Here is an 18,468-nt window from a genome sequence, read left to right on the forward strand (position 1 = left end):
AAGGAAGGAAAACAATTTGAATATTGACTTAAAGTTTTAATGCCTACTTTAACTGACCAACGAACAGTTTTCTTTTTTCTATGGAAAATATATAACGTGTCTATAAACCTACCATTCCATAACATATGAACCACTGCACAGTCAAGGATAAGTAAGTGATTTTCATTTTCAAGATCATGTTGCTTTCAGTATTTCAAGAAAAACATACAGGTAACCATTTTTAAATGTGTTTCTGAAGGTGACCATCAGAGGATGGTCAAAATGAGTTCCAGGTACAGATTTCTAATCATTTTACTCTAAAAAATAGTATAATAATCAGATGGGAAAATATAGCAGATTTCAAATTTTAAAGTTGGCAAAAGAAGTCAGTGGAAAAACAATAGCTGCTTCTGTCCCAGATTAAGTGACAGGATGCTAGAAAAACATCCCTTTCACTATTCACGGTTTTCAGAAAAAGCAGAGGTGCTAGGCTGGGTAGATGAGCTACCTGGTTACAGACTCTCCGTTCCTTGGATTAATCCTTGTGCGTGTAGATCAGGTGACCGTTTATAATGGATATTTGAATGCTACCTCATGTCATTCTTACTCTAAATGATGAAGTGTCTCTACCCTTGTTTGACAACTGATAAAACCAAAGCTCAGAGGAGTTTAGAATGGACTAAAAGCTCAAGTGCAAGTCTTTACTTGCCCCCATGCTCTTTGAAACCCACGGTGCTTATCTGCCACCCAACCGGGCATCTAAACCACAATGTCCTATCCTTGCTTGGGTCTCTTTTAATGGGTCCCAGCTTTGGGGAGATCATCAAGCCTCAGGTGGTGATTAACAACCTAGTAGGTGACTTAGAGGAGCCAAGATTTAAATGGTATCATCTCTGGCTTTTCTAAATAAGCTGCTCTTTAAGGAAACAAGTTCTTGGATTCTTTTCCAAAGATATCATTTGTAGTTCATGTGGACAACATTTTTCACAGGGGCGGGGGAGGAGCAAGGCACTTTTGTCATTTTTCTGCTATGATCCCAGAGTGTAGTAGGAATTGGAGGCACAGCAGAGAGACAGCGCCTAGACTTGGACTTTGAGCCCAGTCAAAGCCTGAATGTGGAGCTTTGGCCCTCGAAGAGTTGCGTCTAGATTCTATAGGAAACAAACAAACAAACAAACAAACCCAGGAAAACAAAATAAAGAAAGCATACATTTTACCTCTTCTGAAGATGTATACGATGAGATCAGACTTGGGGGGCAAGTCTAGGAATATATTTTATTTAAATATCTCCAGGGATACAAAAGGGCAGACAAGCTTGAAAATCAATAGAAAGGTTAATGAACATGGGTTCTGAGCTTGGGTTTGAATTCTGATTCATCCTAGGCTCCCTTCAAAGCCGAGCCTGAGACAAAACTTGAGGTGAGTGCTTCAGTGAAGCAGGTGGCCCAGCAAGTGGGAAAAATAACAGGGCGTACAGCTGGGAAGGAGAGAGGGCCAACAGTGCAAAGGTCCTGTTATGGTTTGGATGTGAGGTGAGCCCCCAAAGCTCGCAGGTGAGACAATGAAAGAGTGTTTAGAGGGAGAAATGATTGGGATATGAGACTCTTAACCCAATCATGGAATTAATTCCCTCATGGGGATTAACTAAGTGGTAACTGAAGGTGGGTGGGGTGTGGCTGGAGGAGGTGGGCACTGGCTGTGGGGTACATATGTTGCATCTGGCCAGTGGAGTCTCCCTCTCTGATTTCTGATTATCATGTGAGCTGCTTCCTTCCACCATACTCTTCCACCATGATATTCAGGCTTACCTCAACTCTGGAGGAGGAAGAATGGAGCCAGCTGTCTATGGACTGAGACCTCTGAAACTGTGAGCCCTTAAATAAACTTTTCCTCCTCTGTAATTGTTCTTGTCAGATCTTTTAATCACTGCAGTGAAAAAGCTGACTAAAACCCATGGAGTGGTGGCTGCTGCCATGGTGACTGGTGTACGACCTCACCCTGAAATCCAAGAAGACAAATGGCACGAATCCTGGGAACCTGCAGCTGGAGAAGGAAGGGGAGAGACCACTTGTGCACCAGTCCCATCCCCTGTACCCAAGCTGAGCCCAGTCGCCCTGGCCTGGTGCATAGGTGTGCTACCTTGCAATCACAGAGATGCCTGGGCTGGAGGGGCTTGGGTAGGTTGGGCCTGAAAGAGGTGCCATCAGTCTGCAGCACCTTGAAGCTGGTCATCCCAGAGCTGGTCAATGAGGCAAGGCAGAAAGAAGAGAGAATCGAGGTTCTTCCTAAGAGGTGTCAGCTGCAAAGCCCACTCCACATGGCTCCCAGGTGTCTGCAGACATCTTCCCTCCTCCTGATCAGCCTCGTCGACTGACTGCGGGGCAAAGTGACAGGTCTGAACTCTCAGCTCCCAGGGCTACTGAGTGGGTTAATCAGATAATGCTCAGCTTAACATTCTGCCCAACACGCACACAAGCCAGGACAAAAATTCTGTGACCTTGCCTTCCTGTCCTTCCCCTTTTAAGCACACTGAGTTCTGAGTCCCTCTGTGCAGCCTGGCCTCCTCCAGGTCCCCACAGGGACCCTCTGTAAGATTCTCTCACTTCACCCAGTGAAATGAGGACACAAAACTCAAGCTTCATCGGGAGATGAAAGAGAGGCCCACACTCCAAAGCCAACACAAACACAAAAGTCACCGTGTTTGTTCTGCACAACGGAGAGTGAGGCTTGATCTTTAAATACAGAGTTTTTTTTCAGTCAGAGGAGAAAAAAAAAACAAAATAGTATAAAAGCTGACTTTTTTTTTAACTTAAAGAGCCAGATCAAGGCTTAAACATGTGTACTCAAAAGAAGAAAGAATAAAAGATTTCTGGGCACTGTGAGGGCTCTGGCACAGGAGAGATATGTACATTAATTTTAGTTTCTGTGGACTTTTGATCAGAATGACGGTAAGTTGTAGATACTTGCACACAAAGTGGACATAGAGGTGCTTCCTGAGTTTGGAATGACCTGTGCTCTGATGAGAAAACTCACGGGAATCTCCACTGTAACGGGAATGAGGTGACTCCACCATGGATGTCCTCCAAAGATTAACTGACGAGGGAGAGATGTGCAAGTCCCCAGGGACAGTGGGGACACTCTTAGCAAGGCAGGGCTCATGAATTGAGCCAGCTCACAGGGCCTGTCCGGATCAGTCACCTGTACAGATGTGGACATGATGCCTGCAGGGGAAGGAAAGAGACTTTTACTTGACAACTCAGAGATGACCTCCGGAAGAGGAGTTTGTTGGAGCTGAAGCCCAGTGTTCACCTGGTGCTGGGCTGATGGTCTGGGACTGAGGGTGGCTGTCTGGCTCTGTGCTCAAGTGGGAAACACATCTGGAAGGTGGCGCTTCATGATCTGTTACCCAGCTGATGTACTGCGTCTTACCACCGAGCGGCTCAGGCTGTGTCATCAGGACACCTGACTCCGACCCTTCTCTTGCCTCCTTGCTACTTCTCAGCCACCGGTATCTCTGTGTCACAGAGGCTTGCTGCTCAGGAAGTCTGAGTCATTGCCCCCAACCAGCTACCTGGGTAGGTCTGAGGAAGTGGGGAGCTGCCGGACATGAAGCCCTACCCAAGACCTGTCCCAGTTCATGTCTCAACACATATGATGCTGTTGTTCAGTGTGTGGGGACAGGACACATGAGGGTGACCCCCAAAGACTGTGGCCAAGGTGTTTCCTATGAATAAGTCCTTCATTCTATATGTTCAATACAATCACCAAAGAGAAGCTCTGCATCCAGGGGAGCGGAGAATTCTGGTCAGCAGGGAAGGACTTCCTGGTGGGAGGGCAAAGATGGACTATCTAGGTTCTCCAGAGAAAAATGCCCTCTACCCGCTGCTCTGCACCTATTCTGCTCCATGCCTACCCTCAGAGACTGATCCACCTGTGTGGCTCCCAGCCTGCCACATTGACTGCCATGCTTACTCTTTCTTCATGACACTTAAAATGTGGTAATGCTACCACATTTAACGTTTATTTGTTCTCTTTTTATGCCTTCTCCACTAGAATGTAAGGTCTCTGAAGGCAAGGACTTTTTATTTCCCTGATATTTTCCCAAATGTAAAAGTTCTCAGAATATCATTAATGGATGGATGGATGTGGAAATAGATGATGGATGGACAAGCTTGTAAACACCAGAACCTTGCAGGGAAAGCCCCGTGGAATGGCACCCTCCATTTTTTTTTTAAAAAAATTTCTATTATTTTACTGAAAGACACAAATATTCTTTTGCGTGTTGCAGTCTCAAGCTTGGATCATCTCTGATCCTCACGTAGCTCTCAGTCTCTACACATAAGGAAATAGTCACTTGTCTCATTAACTCTACTTATACTTACTGTCCACATCCCTGCCTCTGCTGCTGGAGGCGTTGCTCAGTTGGGCCCCCAGAGTAGCAACCAAACCCTTCCCTCTTCTCTTTCTGCTGGTCTTTGCTGGCCTCTAGACTATTACTGGAAGATCTTTCCAAAATGAAGACTCATTGTGTCGACGTCTTTAAATAATTTAAATAATTTAAATGCATTTCCATATTTCCGGAGAATTTCAGAAGCTTCAAGCTTTCCAGCCCCATTATATTCGTTGTATGTGTGCTCCCAGCTCCAGCAACCATGAAATCCTGACGGCTCTGTGCTTTGTCTCTAGATAATTGTGGATGCAGCACATCAAATTGCCTACCTCCCTTCAGTTGTCAGGACTAGTGGTTTCTCATCTTCCATTACTTCTATTCAGCTGTCTGCATTCTGTGGTCCATTACTTATGAGCCCGTAAACTTCTTGATCCCAAAGACCACCTACCTATGGGGATCCTTACCTTATCCAGGCATCAATGCATGTGTAAACAGCCCAGCAATCACCAATAAGTGAGAAAATGCTGGTCTTCCTGAGTCTGATCCCATGAGAGAAATGTTTCCAAACTTACATGCTGAGAATCAGACACTACAACTTGATAACCCCTGTAAGCTCAAAGTGCATAGGGGAAATATTCCTCACTGGCCATCAACTTCCTGGTGATCATTTCTCTCTATCTCCCTCTCTCACATCAATACTTGTTGCAAGGAAAAGATCCATAGCTCAAAACAGTGTGTGGTGTGTGGGGGGAGCTTTCCCCTTTAACTGAAAATGAGAAAACAAAGTGCTCAATTCTGTACTCTGTGTCGATTCCTGTTTCCTACAGGCCAGCATGGTGACAGCTGCAGAAAGGTTTGGCCATGAACAACACCTCCTGCTGCCTGAAAAAGATACATCTGCATGTGTCTGAGTTTAGAAACAGGGATTTAAGATTTTTCAGAAGTGCAGTGAATCACAATGTCCTGAGAGCTCACACGCAGGTTCAGCACATGCCTGTCCTGACCTAGAAGATGGAAAAAAGACCCAATTCTTCATTAACTGGGGACTTGGGAATGGATAGAAGAGATACGCAAAAGAATGTAAAAATATAAGCTCAGTAGTAAGAAACAAGTTAATAATAATAATAATAATAATAATAATAATAATAATAATAAACATAATATGTGTTACTTGGTGTGATGGAATTCTGAAGCAGCAAGTTGGGAGATCACTGGTTTCTATGGTTCTACTTTTATAGACATCAGTGTGGAAATACAGGGAGAAGAAGGCTGCAGCCAGAAGGCAAGAGAAACAGCTGAGAACCCAAGAGCCTCCCAGTCCTGATCCAGCAGTTTGTCTCAGCTGGTCACCTCATGGTACATGAAGAGTGATTAATTCTTTCAAGGTCAACTAGTTGGGACAGTCCAGATCTGTGAGTTGAACCTCATTCCAGATATTCTGTGAGCAATTTTCTTTCCAAATTACTCTTCTCTTACACATCTAGGCACCTAAAGATATCCTGGAACGTGGTAAAATACAAGCTTCGTGCTTAATTCTAGAAAGGCAATGAAAAGTTCATGAGCATAGCTTTTACATTATCAAGTGATATTTTCAAAGTTTTAATTATCTTAACTACATATCACCAAGTAAACATTTTTAAAAATCCATGGAAAGCACTTTAAGCTGAATCTAGCAAATGTGTTATACTGTGTCAAACACAGTGTGATGTCTCAGAAGAACAAGGGTCAAAAGAAGTCTCAGCTCCTCAAGGTGCTTTAGGATTTTGTGTGCTGGAAAAACTCAAAATCATTTGCTTTATGAGTATATGTAATACATGCCCACCCATATACATGTATAATTGCATTCTTACCTTTTTTGTGTATTTGGTACAGGAGATTGAACTCAGGGGTGTACTACCACTGAGCTATATCCTCAACCCTTCCTATTTTTTTTAGTTTAAAATGGTATTGCTAAATTGCTGACACTGTCCTTGAACTTCCAACACCCCTTCACCCCCTCACCCCTCACCATCTCCCAAATCAATGGGATTGCACTCATCTTTAAATGAGGTAATTGCATTCAAAGCAAAGTGTTGTAAAGGAGGTTTGCATCTTAGTGATTTCATATCTTCACATCTGGCAGGATGATCATGAGACAATTGAACATAAATTTTTATTCTCACTTTCTCAAAAGATGAGTACTATGCACAACTGAGAATCTGCAAAGAGAATATCATAGTTCTTGTCCCATCTCTCAATCCATGGTGAACCCAGACCAGACACTTATCCTCTCTGGTTCTCAGCCTGCTCACTGACATGGGGGTTACAGTGCTTCTTAGTACCCTCTTAATTCCCGCCTGACTTTAAGGATTGAGCAAAATCATTAAAATGAAGATAAAAAAAAAATAGAAACACTGCTCTATGAATTCATTCATTCTTTTACCCGAGGTGCAGCCATAGGGAGAACACTGTGGCGCCATCCCTGCAGGACTTAAGAGTGAGTGACAGGGATGGGAGGAGGTGCCCAGTGAGGTCTAGTCAGGGTTGAGGCAACTAGAAGGACATAAGCTCAGACATTCCCAGGGGGGTCAAGGGACCTGTAGGCCATTCCTGCAGTATGAAGGGAAGCATTCCCTGGAATAAGGTGGAGTCAGGGGAGGCTTGGGAAGGGCTCCAGGCCAAAGAAGGTTTGGAAATGCAGAGCACAGACCGCATGTGGCCTGTCCAGGGAAGAGAAAGAGATTTGGTCCAGTTCATCACAGATTTCAAGGGAAAGAGCTCCAACTAGGAGGAGGGCTTAGACTCTTCCTGTGGTTTTTGTGGTTCTGGGGATCTAGCAGGGCCTCATGCATGCTCAGCATTAGGTCTACCATGGAGCTACATTGCCAGCCCTCTACCTGTCCTTATAAGCCACCTTAGTTAGACTCTGAGATTAGAGAGAGGCCTGGCAATGTTTTAAACAAATAACTATTATGAGTATCTTCACGAATCATATTAACTCATTCAACAACTTGAATGCTACATAAGAAACCACATGTCAGAGACAATGGGCCTCTCAGAAACATTGGTTCTTAATTAATATTCATTTCTTAATTGTTTCTTGATCCCTGTCCCCCAGTGATCCCTGTCTCTTGGTCTGGGTTTTCATAATTTTAGTCAATAGCTTCAACCACTGCAAATCCACATTTGGGGTTCTGGGTTTGAGGGCAAAGCTGCTATTCACAGACAAGCTGACAGCTTCTCTCCAGCAGTTTGAGGAGCACCTACCTCCCTGTCTTCCTCATCTTGGAGCTGCTTTGCTACACCAAGGGCTGCTATGAAAAGCTCAAAATTGCGGAAGGTTAAAGGGATTCAGAAACCTCAGCACTCAGGTGACCATCTCCTCCTGGTGAAGGGCCAGACTGTCTCCATCTTTTTGCTCCAGTTCTGTTTAATACGGTGCCTGGCTTCAGAGAAACACTCCACATGTATGATAATGAACAGCAGATGAGAAGATTGAAATCCCGAGGGTGCACTGGACTCGTGGCTGGCTGACCCTCAGCTCTCTAAGTTTTCACTATGGAGATGGGGGCCATCCTTCACACTGGAGCCTGAGTGCACTTCTTCCCCACTCCAGAATCACCAGGAGTCTAATGCTCTGGCTCCTCTCTGCGCCCTCTCAGTCTCTTCTCCTGGTGAGCAGGAATGATATAGCTCACTGGTGAGTTTAGAGGGGAAAGAAAGGGCAGGCCCAGCTCCCTGGCCCCTTCTCCCCTCATCAGCAGGCTGCTGCAGACTGACTTGGTCTTTTTCCCAGAGTAACCCTGCATTTAGGGCCTGTTCTTTCTTGGGGTAGCCTGTGGGTCTCCACCCTTCCTCCCTCTCCTGTTCTCTCCTGGGATGAGCTTCTTCAGGGACCATGCACTCCCATGTGTTCTTCTAGGTACAGCCACGTCTACACTGCTCCGGAGAGCTGCTCTGCTCTAGAAAGGCCTATGACTGCCTGCCGGGTGGTTCTAGCTGATTCTGGGGTCCAGCTATCAGTCCTGTTCCCCAAGAGGATCTTCACTAAGGACGGTATCACTTTGTTCTCCTCTTTGCCTTCAGTTTGCTTCTTGTATCTTGATCAGTTCTGAATTCAAGCTTGATAACTTGGTGCCCTTTGTGGGAATCCTCAGCCTCTCACTCTGGAAGGCAGACATTCCCTCCTGAGGGGCTCAGTTTAGTGAGATGTGTTGGCTGCACCTCAGTGCCAGTGCTGGAATGCAAGAGAACCTACTCATGTGGCCTCTTTCCTGGGCTGACCAGGACCACCTGCACATAGAGATTTGAAAGAGCCACAGACCAGTAAAGAACTGCTATGGCCCGGACGTTGGGAATTCCCAGAACAGTTGCCAACCAAAGCCTTGCACACAAGGACAGGGCTAGCCCACCCACTGCTGCTGCTAAAATTTGTAGAGGAGGCTCAGCTGTGGGGAGACAGATGCTTCCCATGCCTTGCAAAGGAGCTCCGGTGGCTCCCAGCCAAGCCAGTCTGGGTGTTGTGTACTGAGTGTCACTTGCCAGGCTGCTTGGCCGGCTGTCCTGGAGGGTGTGGAAGCCAGTTTCGCCACCTGGGAATCCACGCCTTATGTTTAATGAGGTAGAATCATGCTCTTAAAGTACATCCCGTGCCCCCATGAGGGATGGCCCTCAGCTCTCAGTGCTGCCTTGACAGTGGTGGCCTCAATTTGAATCACGTGACATGGTCCAATTACTTTTTCACCAGAAGCTAGTGTTGCGTTAATGAACAGCATTCCTGATACACTGATCAGGTAAAACTTAGGGAGGACACCATAAAATAGTGGTTTTAAAGCTATACATATTTGACAAAAAGGGAATTACAGGCAGACCACTACATGCATTTCAAACAATGCCCAACTTCTGGATCCTTCTGCACCTGTAGCATTCTTGAAACAACTCCTTAAAATTACTTACTTAAAATTAGTTTCTGATAGAAAAGTTAAGTAACTTTATATATAAGATGGAAAAAAATCACATACATATATGAGAAAATAAAATCAGCCTAATTCTAACATCAGAGTCAGCTATTTATAATCACAGCATGTTTTATTTTGTAATCTGCTTTTCCATCTCTCAGAGAAAAGTTGTAAACATATTCTCACGTCTTCAAATAGTTTTAAACACTATTTTCAGGGCTGCTTTGTGCATATACTATTGGTCTGGAAAGTGCATGTACCATTGGTCACCCAGTGTGGAAAAGAACTACCCAAGGCACCACCAATTCCAGGTCAGATCATTAAGGGGCATCTTGGAGGAGGTCCATGGTGAAGACGAATGGGGAGAAAGCTGTGCATGACCCAAGAAGAGCATCATCTCCAGTGTTCTCCTTAGATGTGGTCAAAACTTTACACCTACTAAAATGGTTATTATCCAAAAGAGAAAAATATTAACAAGTATTAGCAAGGACGTGGAGAACTTGCACTCCCTTAGTGGGAATGTAAATTAGTATAGCCATCAGGAAAATAAGATGGAAGTTCCTCAAAAAATTAAAGAGAACTGTTATGCGATCTAGCAATCACAGAAACAAAATGAAACAGTCACAGAAACAAAATTAAATCAGTATGTGGAAGAGCTGACTACTCTCCTGTGCTCATTGCAGAATTGTTCCTAAGAGCCAGACTATGGAACCAACCCAAGTATCACCACAGAAGAATGGATAAAGATACTGTGGTATGTACTTACAATGGAATGTTCTTCAGCCTCATTGCAGAAAGAAAGTCCATCATTTGCAACCCCATGGATGAACTTGGAAGGGATTTTGATAAGTGAAATGAATTAACCACATGATCTCTCCATATGTGGAATCTTAAAATGCTGGACTCAGGTGTAGAGAGGAGAATGGTGGTCACCAGGGTCTCCGTGGTGACGCAGTGGGCAGATATTGCTCAATTGTACACAATTCCACTTAGTTATCTATGGCACAGTGTGGAGATTCAAGCCAGTAACAACGTGGGTTGTTCTTAGAAATCACTGAAGAGCTTTGTTTTAAGTATTCTCATCACAAAATGATGATAAAGGTGTGGGGAAAATTCTTTGGTCATTACTCAACTCACCATCCCCCAATGCACACATATTTCAAAGCAGCATGTGGCACACAATCAATGTACACAACTTTTTAAAAAATATTTTTTAGCTGTCAATGGATTTTAATCAATCAATCAATCAATCTGTTTGTTTATTTATTTATTTATATTCAGTGCTGAGGATCACACAAATAGGGACTCACACATGCCAGGCAAGGGCTCTACAACTGAGCCATAACTTCATCCCCAATGTCACAACTTTGACCTGCCAATTAAGATTTTTAAAAAGAAGATCATGAAAAGAAAGAGATTTCTAAAAGTTTGAACTCAGGGGCTAGAAGAACATGAACTGAGGAATGACTGCAGAGAGACGGGATTGCAGCTAATCTAAGGCCTTTCCTGGCCACTAGCAGGGACCGCCCCTGTGCTGCCCAGGAGAGCTTCAAGATTGCTGCAGCCTGGCCGCTGCTCTGTCCTGCCTTATCCCACCCTCCCCACCTTACAAACAAGTGTGTTATCTTGTCCTGTTCCATCCAGTGTGTTTTAGGTAGGTTGCCTTGGTCTATGGGTCTCTGGATAAGAGGAGCCATCTTCAGATCTACTGTGTAAACAATCAGGAGCTGGACCTTGAGCCTGACACCATTTTTAGATAAGACTGTTGCATATTTTGTCAGTGGAGGGGAAGTGAAATAAGAATTTGTGATTAAAAGTGTAGACTGCAGATATTTTATTGTTGTATTATTGCACTAAATAACCACTTCCCCTTCCTGCCTCCATGGAGGAGTGTGTTTCTCTGCCAACTGGTTGTTGGGCTTCATCCCAGGACATGTCCTGGCCAATGAATTTGGAGGAAGTACGTTCCCCAAGTCCAGCTTCCTCACCTCCTGCCCTCCACCTTGAGAATACTGTATTCCAGAGAAGACTCCCTCCTTTTGAATTGGGATGAGAAGATGGGTCAGGTCATCCAGAACCAACCGGCACTTTTTATGACTGGTGGAGATGAGTTATGGTTAGTCACTGAAACTTTGACGTTATTTCTTATACCACAATTTCACAGTAAAAATCAAAAAATACAAAGGGCAAAATGGAGAGATATTTGGAAAGGTGGGTTGAGGTAGAATTTGGAGGGTTTTGGTCATCTGTTTTATATTGTGTGTGATTAAGGAATAACTCACTATTTTATTGTGAAAAATATACAAAATATGCACTTCTCCACTTCAAACATTTTATAATGTCTAGCTCAGCCGTGGTGACTACCTTCCCACTGCTGCATGACCACTGCCCCAATTCATTTTAATATCCCAAATGGAGAACCTAGATCCATTACGAAGTTAACCAAAATTTTAAAGAGAGGAAAGGATTCTTCATATACTTTTGAGGGGTTAAATCTTCATATGTGTTCCAAGATAAATGATTAAACTGTTTTCATGGACCTTTCTTCTTTCTGCATTTCTCCTGACCCTGATTCAAACAGTGGAAAGACCATCAGCAATTCCTTGATTTGAAGAATTTCTTTCTGGCATCAAAACAGAGTTTCTGAGACCACAGTTTCACTTTTTTTAGGTCTAGGCTCCTTGGAAACCCTCTCCATGGACTAGAAGGGAAAGGAAATGTGAAGCTCTGAGGGCACGGAGGGAAAGGGGAATCAAGAGGAGAGGCCGTGTGAGTCTGGAGAGGAGGGGCTGCTGCCCCGGGGGGAGCACTGGTCCTCCCATTAATGTGTTCAGCGCAGCTGTCATGGAGCATGGCGCTCAGCCAAGTGCTGGCAGAACTGGACAGTAGCAAAGCCATCAGACTTCCAGGAGCCACAGTAGTGGAGAGAGAGAGAGGATGTCACAGCAACCAAGATGGCCTGAAGGTCAAGGGCCTGCTTTCTTCTTTAAGTGCCCATTACACTCCAACCTCTGGACACCTGGCAGATGATAAGGCCCAACACAGTCTGGGGTTGAATTTCCCACCTTGCTGAGGCAGAGGATTTGAGGATAGTGGAGCTCTCTTCCTCACCATTAAGTCATTGAAGACAGAGCTTCTGTATTTGTTGACACTGTATCCCCAATACCATGTCAAACCCAGAGACACAAAGCAAAAAAAATGCACATAGTTCCAGGACATTCCCTGGTTGCACTACGTGGGCTCTTTGCAACACACATAAAACTGAAAATGACCAAAGAAAATGGACACAGGAAAATGACCATAACAAAGAGAGAACTTGAAAATGGTCATGGGAGCTTATTTCTAGTACATGGTTATTAGTTATTTAAAACTTAAAAGGGGGGAAGTAACACAAATTATTTTAGAAGGTAAACAAAATGTGAACCCAATTCACATTATAAAACTAACAATTTAAAATTCCATAATACGTTGCTAAAAATCTCTCACTGATATCTAATGAAAGACCCTTTGTGGACTGAACAGCCAGGGGCCTCACAGTTGGAAAGCCTAGGTTTTAAGTACAGCTGCTTCTATTCACTGAACCTGGGGTCTGATGTAATTCCTGACTCAGGTCGGCTTCCTCACTCATGCGAGAGGCAGCCGCTGCAATGCTTTTTCTTTCAGTTGGTTTTCCTGGGTATAAGATCCGATCCATCACAAATGATCATTTCTGCCTTATTTAAAATATGTAAGTTTTTTATTATTTCATTAGCCAGAGATCAGAGGATGTGCTTATGTGTTTTGTCGGTGTGGCATGCTATAGACCATGAACTATCACAACTTTCTCATTAGTAGCTCACAGCTGGTAAGGTGGGGGTGAGTCACTTATTTGCTCAGAGACTACCAGTTTCCTCATCTATAAAGGAAAAAGGAAGGACTGAGTCCATTTATTTATGCCATTTAATTTCAAAATGATAAAAGAATTATAAGTAGGATTTGAATCTTCAAAGTGATAGTGTTCCCCTCTTTCAGAGGACATCATGTTTTTATATTTGAGAATATGGGTGTATTCTGGGGTAAAAACTGACCTGGAATATAGATCTCATGAGTTTAGTGGTTTTTACCTTCCTTCCATATATACAGTAGTTCTTCCTAAACATTTTAAAGACTTTCAGTCGCTTTCAAAAATCCATGGACCTTCTTCCCATGAGTAGGAAGGATCATGTATATTTATAATATATATAGCATTCCCTGCACCTGTGCATATAGACAAACAGTTGGATGGGAAACCTGCACACAGCTTCAGAGAACCCTGCATGTCTTGAAGCATGACCTTGGGTGTCCTGGCAGTGCATGGCCTCTTGCTCTGGGTCATGGTTGATCTAATCAAATATTAAAACTTAAACTTTGGACTCACTTTAAAAAATCACTTCTAATTTTGCAGTGTCAGAACGACTTAGAAATGATGATTTCAAATATTTTTTTTAATGAAAATCTTGTGGAATCTCCTGAGTGGGACTTGCCCCCAGTCGGGTGGGTAGAGATGCAGGTCACAGGCGTTGTTTTCCTGGAGAGGATCCCATTCTTCCAGGTAGAATCCTTCATATCTCCTTCTCCCAGCAGGTGTTGGATCTGGAAGGATCTTCAAGTCCCTTGTGGTGCAGATCCTTTGGTGGGCTGATAAGGAAGAAAAGGTCAAATGAAGGGGAGCAATGAACTCAGGGTCTCACTATTCCCCTTAGTCTTGCAGATAAACGTGCTTCTGACTGCTTGGAAAATTATGTAAAATTAACACTCACATTCCTTCCCCAAACCTTTCAATTCCAGGATGATCTCATATGATCTCTCATTTGGGGCTTCCATCATCTACTTGATAATTTAAATATGTCCAGAATAACAATATTCTATTTAGTGATTAAAGTTTCTCTCAGAACCCAGTAAACTATGTCTATATTTCCTAGTCCACTATATCCTGAGAACTCTGGATCCTCTTTTCCTTTTGATGGATATAACTGGATTCTCAAAGATAGCCCAACACTACCATATAATTTCATATCTCTCTGCAGAGATAACACAGTGCTTATCTTGATTAGAGTTGTGCCAGGAATGTACTTATATTACATTTCTTTGGTTTTTGGAAAAGAATATTTTGTTTGGAGAAATACAGAAAAGCATCAAAAAAAAATTTACTCTTTCAGATTTTTTTCCTAGTGTCCAACACCTATGATTAATCCCGAGATTCTGATATTCTGTTCCTCTGTGCCCTGAGTGCTTTCTGAGTGCATTCATCTGCACGGGGTTAGTTTGGCTGGAGTGACTGACTGTGAGACACCTTTGAGCTCCTGGGCTCATGGCAGTGGAGCACATTGTGTCACAAAGGTGAGGGAAAAAACCTGTGATGCGAAATCAGTGGTGGCATTTACTATAGGTATGTGCTTCTGATCAGAAGAGCTCAAGTGAAAAAAAAAATAATAAAAAGGTAAGGTGCAAAAATTCCAGCACACCCCAACCCAAGTCAGTGAGGAAGGACTCAATCAGAGGAAGAAAAGAAGAAAGAGATTCTGGGTGTGCAGGGCCCATGAGCCCCAAACATTTATTTGCCGACACTCTTGAAGCTCCACAACCCACATTCTCTAGCCGCCCAGCAGTTCTCCAGCTGAGCCAGTGTCCCTGCTGTGGAACACTTGACAGGGATATTAACTGTATTTTCTTCTTCATTCTGCTGTGTTTTTCCTCACCTTGATTTAAGCCCTGGGGATACCCTCTCTTTAGAGGCAGTGGGGTTGCAAGATTGAAAGCAGAATTGTCTGAAGTGAAGCTGTTTCCCAGAGTCAGCTTTTAAATAAAAACAAAAATCTCTGTCCTCTCATTGACCTGGGAGCATCAAGGTTCCTCCTCCCTGACAGATGGAAATTTACCCCTGCTTCCAAGCCCAAGGGAGCTCATGAACAGGTTTAAATTGATTTCAAGAAATTATTTCAACCTCTCTTAAATTCTAGTCACTAGCTACTTTTTTTCTTCACCGTCTGCCTTTACCCAATCCTCCACCCTGATACCCACAGGGTCTATTCTGTACCCTCCTTGGCAACAAGGCAGGTCCTATCCCTTGAGAATTGGAGGGGTGTAGAGGACTTTTAAAGCACACAATCAACTTAGTGTGACTGGAGAATCTCGCCCTCTTATCCAGGATCACAGACTATGTCCTAGAGCAGAATCTTGACTACATCCCAAGTTTTCCCACTCTCTCCAGGACACCTAGAGAGTCTCGTTTATCTCTGCTGTAATCACAGTGGCCAGCCTATACTCTGGCCAGTAGAAAATTCTTTCTGAAGCTTTACCGAGGTTGCATCAGTCTAATTGAATTTATTGGCACCTAAAATTGCATACCACAGGCTGGGAATGTGGCTCAGTGTAGATGACTTGCCTCATGTGTACAAGTCCCAGAGTTCCATCCTCAGATGCTGTAAAACAAACAAACAAATAAATACATAAAATCCTATATCCCTGAAGGTAGTCTATGTAATCTATGTGATAAAATTATTTGAATGAGTGTCATCTAGAGCATAGTACTTGAAGAAAATCCTAAGGTTCAGCAAGACCCTACAATGTGTCAAATCAGGTGTGAAATTCTTTCTATGGAATATCTCGTTTAATCTTTTTGTTTCTTTTCTAAATGCTTTTATTGGTGCATTATAGTTTACATAATAGTGGGGCTCATTTGGACACATTCATTAGTGCATTCAAAGGATTTGCTCCATTTTAATCTCCAATTTTTCCCTCCCCCCATTCCTCTACTTCTCTATTGGTCTTTTTTCTTTTTATTTATTTATTTTTTTAAATTCATACATTATAGTTATACATGAAAGTAGAATTCATTGTGATATCTTCATGCATAAATACACCACAGTTTGGTCCATTTCATTTCACAAGTCTTTCCTTTTACCATCTCTCCTTCCTCCTTAATCCCTTTCCTTTGTTATTCTCCTTTTATTTTCAAGAGATCCCCTCCTTTCCCCCTATTTTTCTCTAGTTTCTGCATATGAGAGAAACTATTCAACCTTGACTTTCTGAGACATTCTTATTTCACTAAGCATGATGTTCTTCAGTTTTATCCATTTACCTGCCACAGTCTGGCTGGGCACAAAATAACCAAGCCACCACAAAGCCTTGTAGATTCAAACAGCGACTCTTTATTCCCGAACTCTCACCGGCCCTCTACACACACCTTCTGGGAAAATACACTCTTTCCCCTGGTCTCTGCTACTAATTCTCTCAGAACCCCGTGAGAACCCCACGGGAACTCAAAGAGCGGGCGCCTGGGGCAGCAGCATATGCTCTATTCCCAGCAGGATCCACCCTAAACCCGGAGCCACCCTAATCCAGCAGGATCCACTCTAAACCCAGAGCCACCCTAATCTGGCAGGATCCACCCTAATCCCTGAGCTGGGTCACCTTTCAACCAAAAATGCCATGGGTCATTCTTACTTGGTTATGGCTCTCAGCATTTACCAGCAAATGACTTAATTTTATTCTTTATGGCTGAGTAAAACCCCACTGTGTGTATATACATTTTCTTTATTTATTCATCTGTTGACAGGCACCTATACTGTTTCCATAAATTGGCTAATTGTACTGCTATAATCATTGTTATGCATGTGATTTTAGCTCCTTTGAATAAATACCAAGGAGAGGATAGCTGATCATATGGCGGCTCCATTATTAGTCTTTTGAGGAATCTCCATACTGCTTTTTAGTACTACACGGTAGTACTAATTCACAGTTCCACCAACAATGTGTGAGTGTACCATTTCCCCATGTCCTCACCAGCATTTTTTTGTTTTTATATTCTAGATGATTGCCTTTCTAATTGGAGTGAGACAAAATATTAATGTAGTTTTGATTTGCACTTCCTTGATTGCTAAGGATATTGGACCTTTTTTCATACATTTTTTTGCTATTTATATTTCTTCTTTTTTTTAAAAAAAATTATTTTTTAGTTGTAGGTGAACACAATATCTTTATTTCATTTTTATATGGTGCTAAGTATTGAACCCAGTGCCTCACGTGTGCCAGGAGAGCGCTCTACCACTGAGCCTCAAGCTCAGCACATATATTTCTTTTTTTTTTTTTTGATAAATATATGTTTAGTTCATTTGCCCTTTATTGATTGTGTAATTGTGAGAGTGTGTGTGTTAAGTTTTTTGAGTTCTTTACATATTCTAATCCTTTGTTGAAAGAGTACCTGGCAAAAATGGTCTCCCATTCTGTATACTCTCTTCATCCTTTTAATCGTTTTCTTCTCTGTGAAAAGATTTTTAATTTGCTGCCATTTCACTTATTGATTCTTGGTTTTATTTCTAGCACTTTAGGACTTTTGTTAAGGAATTCGGTGCCCATATGGTTATGTGGTTAGTGTGGATCCTATGTTTTCTTCTAGCAGTTGCAGTTTCTGGCCTGATTCCTAGGTCTTTGAGCCACCTTGAGTGGACTTTGGTGCAGGGTGAGAGGGATCTACTTTCATTCTTCTACATATGGGTAGCCAGTTTTCCCAGCAGGTCTATGAAGCAGATACATTGTCACTGTCTCTTACAGAAGAAAAAGCTGAGATTCCGAAAGGTGGAATAAACTTGTTCGTTTACACTTAGCCAAATTACAAATTTCCGATTTGTTCCACGTGGAACTAAATGTATGCAAAAAACGAACTGAAGATTGGCTACACCAGAGATTCTGATGTTTGCCTAATGCCACAAAAGCTTCCGATTGTTGGAGCTGACTTGGGTAGCCATAAGCTCTCTGCCCCAGGAAATTATTTGCAACCCAGGCCTTGAAAATTATGACAGGCACACAGCAGGGGAGTTGAAGCGTCAGAAGGCTTAACATTTAGAAGCACCCTGTTTAATCCTAGAGTTTTAGTCTTTCTTGACATCATGAAGTTTCTGTGTGTCTCTTCCCCAGGTTTCCTGTGCCTTTTCTCCAACCAGCATAACCAACTCCACTTAGGATCTGTTTTCTTTGCTACCCCATGGGGTCCTGATCAGGCCAGGACCTGTCTGCTACAGTTTCACATAAACAGAACAGTTTGTCGTTTCTGCTTTGAAAAACAAGCTGGCTTTAGTTCGGAAACAGAAAGTTATTTTCAGAGAAGCAAACGCAAAGGTCTCTGGGAGCCATAGAAATGCAAGC

This window comes from Callospermophilus lateralis, chromosome 8 (assembly GCF_048772815.1).
Source record: "Callospermophilus lateralis isolate mCalLat2 chromosome 8, mCalLat2.hap1, whole genome shotgun sequence".
Lineage (NCBI taxonomy): Eukaryota > Metazoa > Chordata > Mammalia > Rodentia > Sciuridae > Callospermophilus > Callospermophilus lateralis.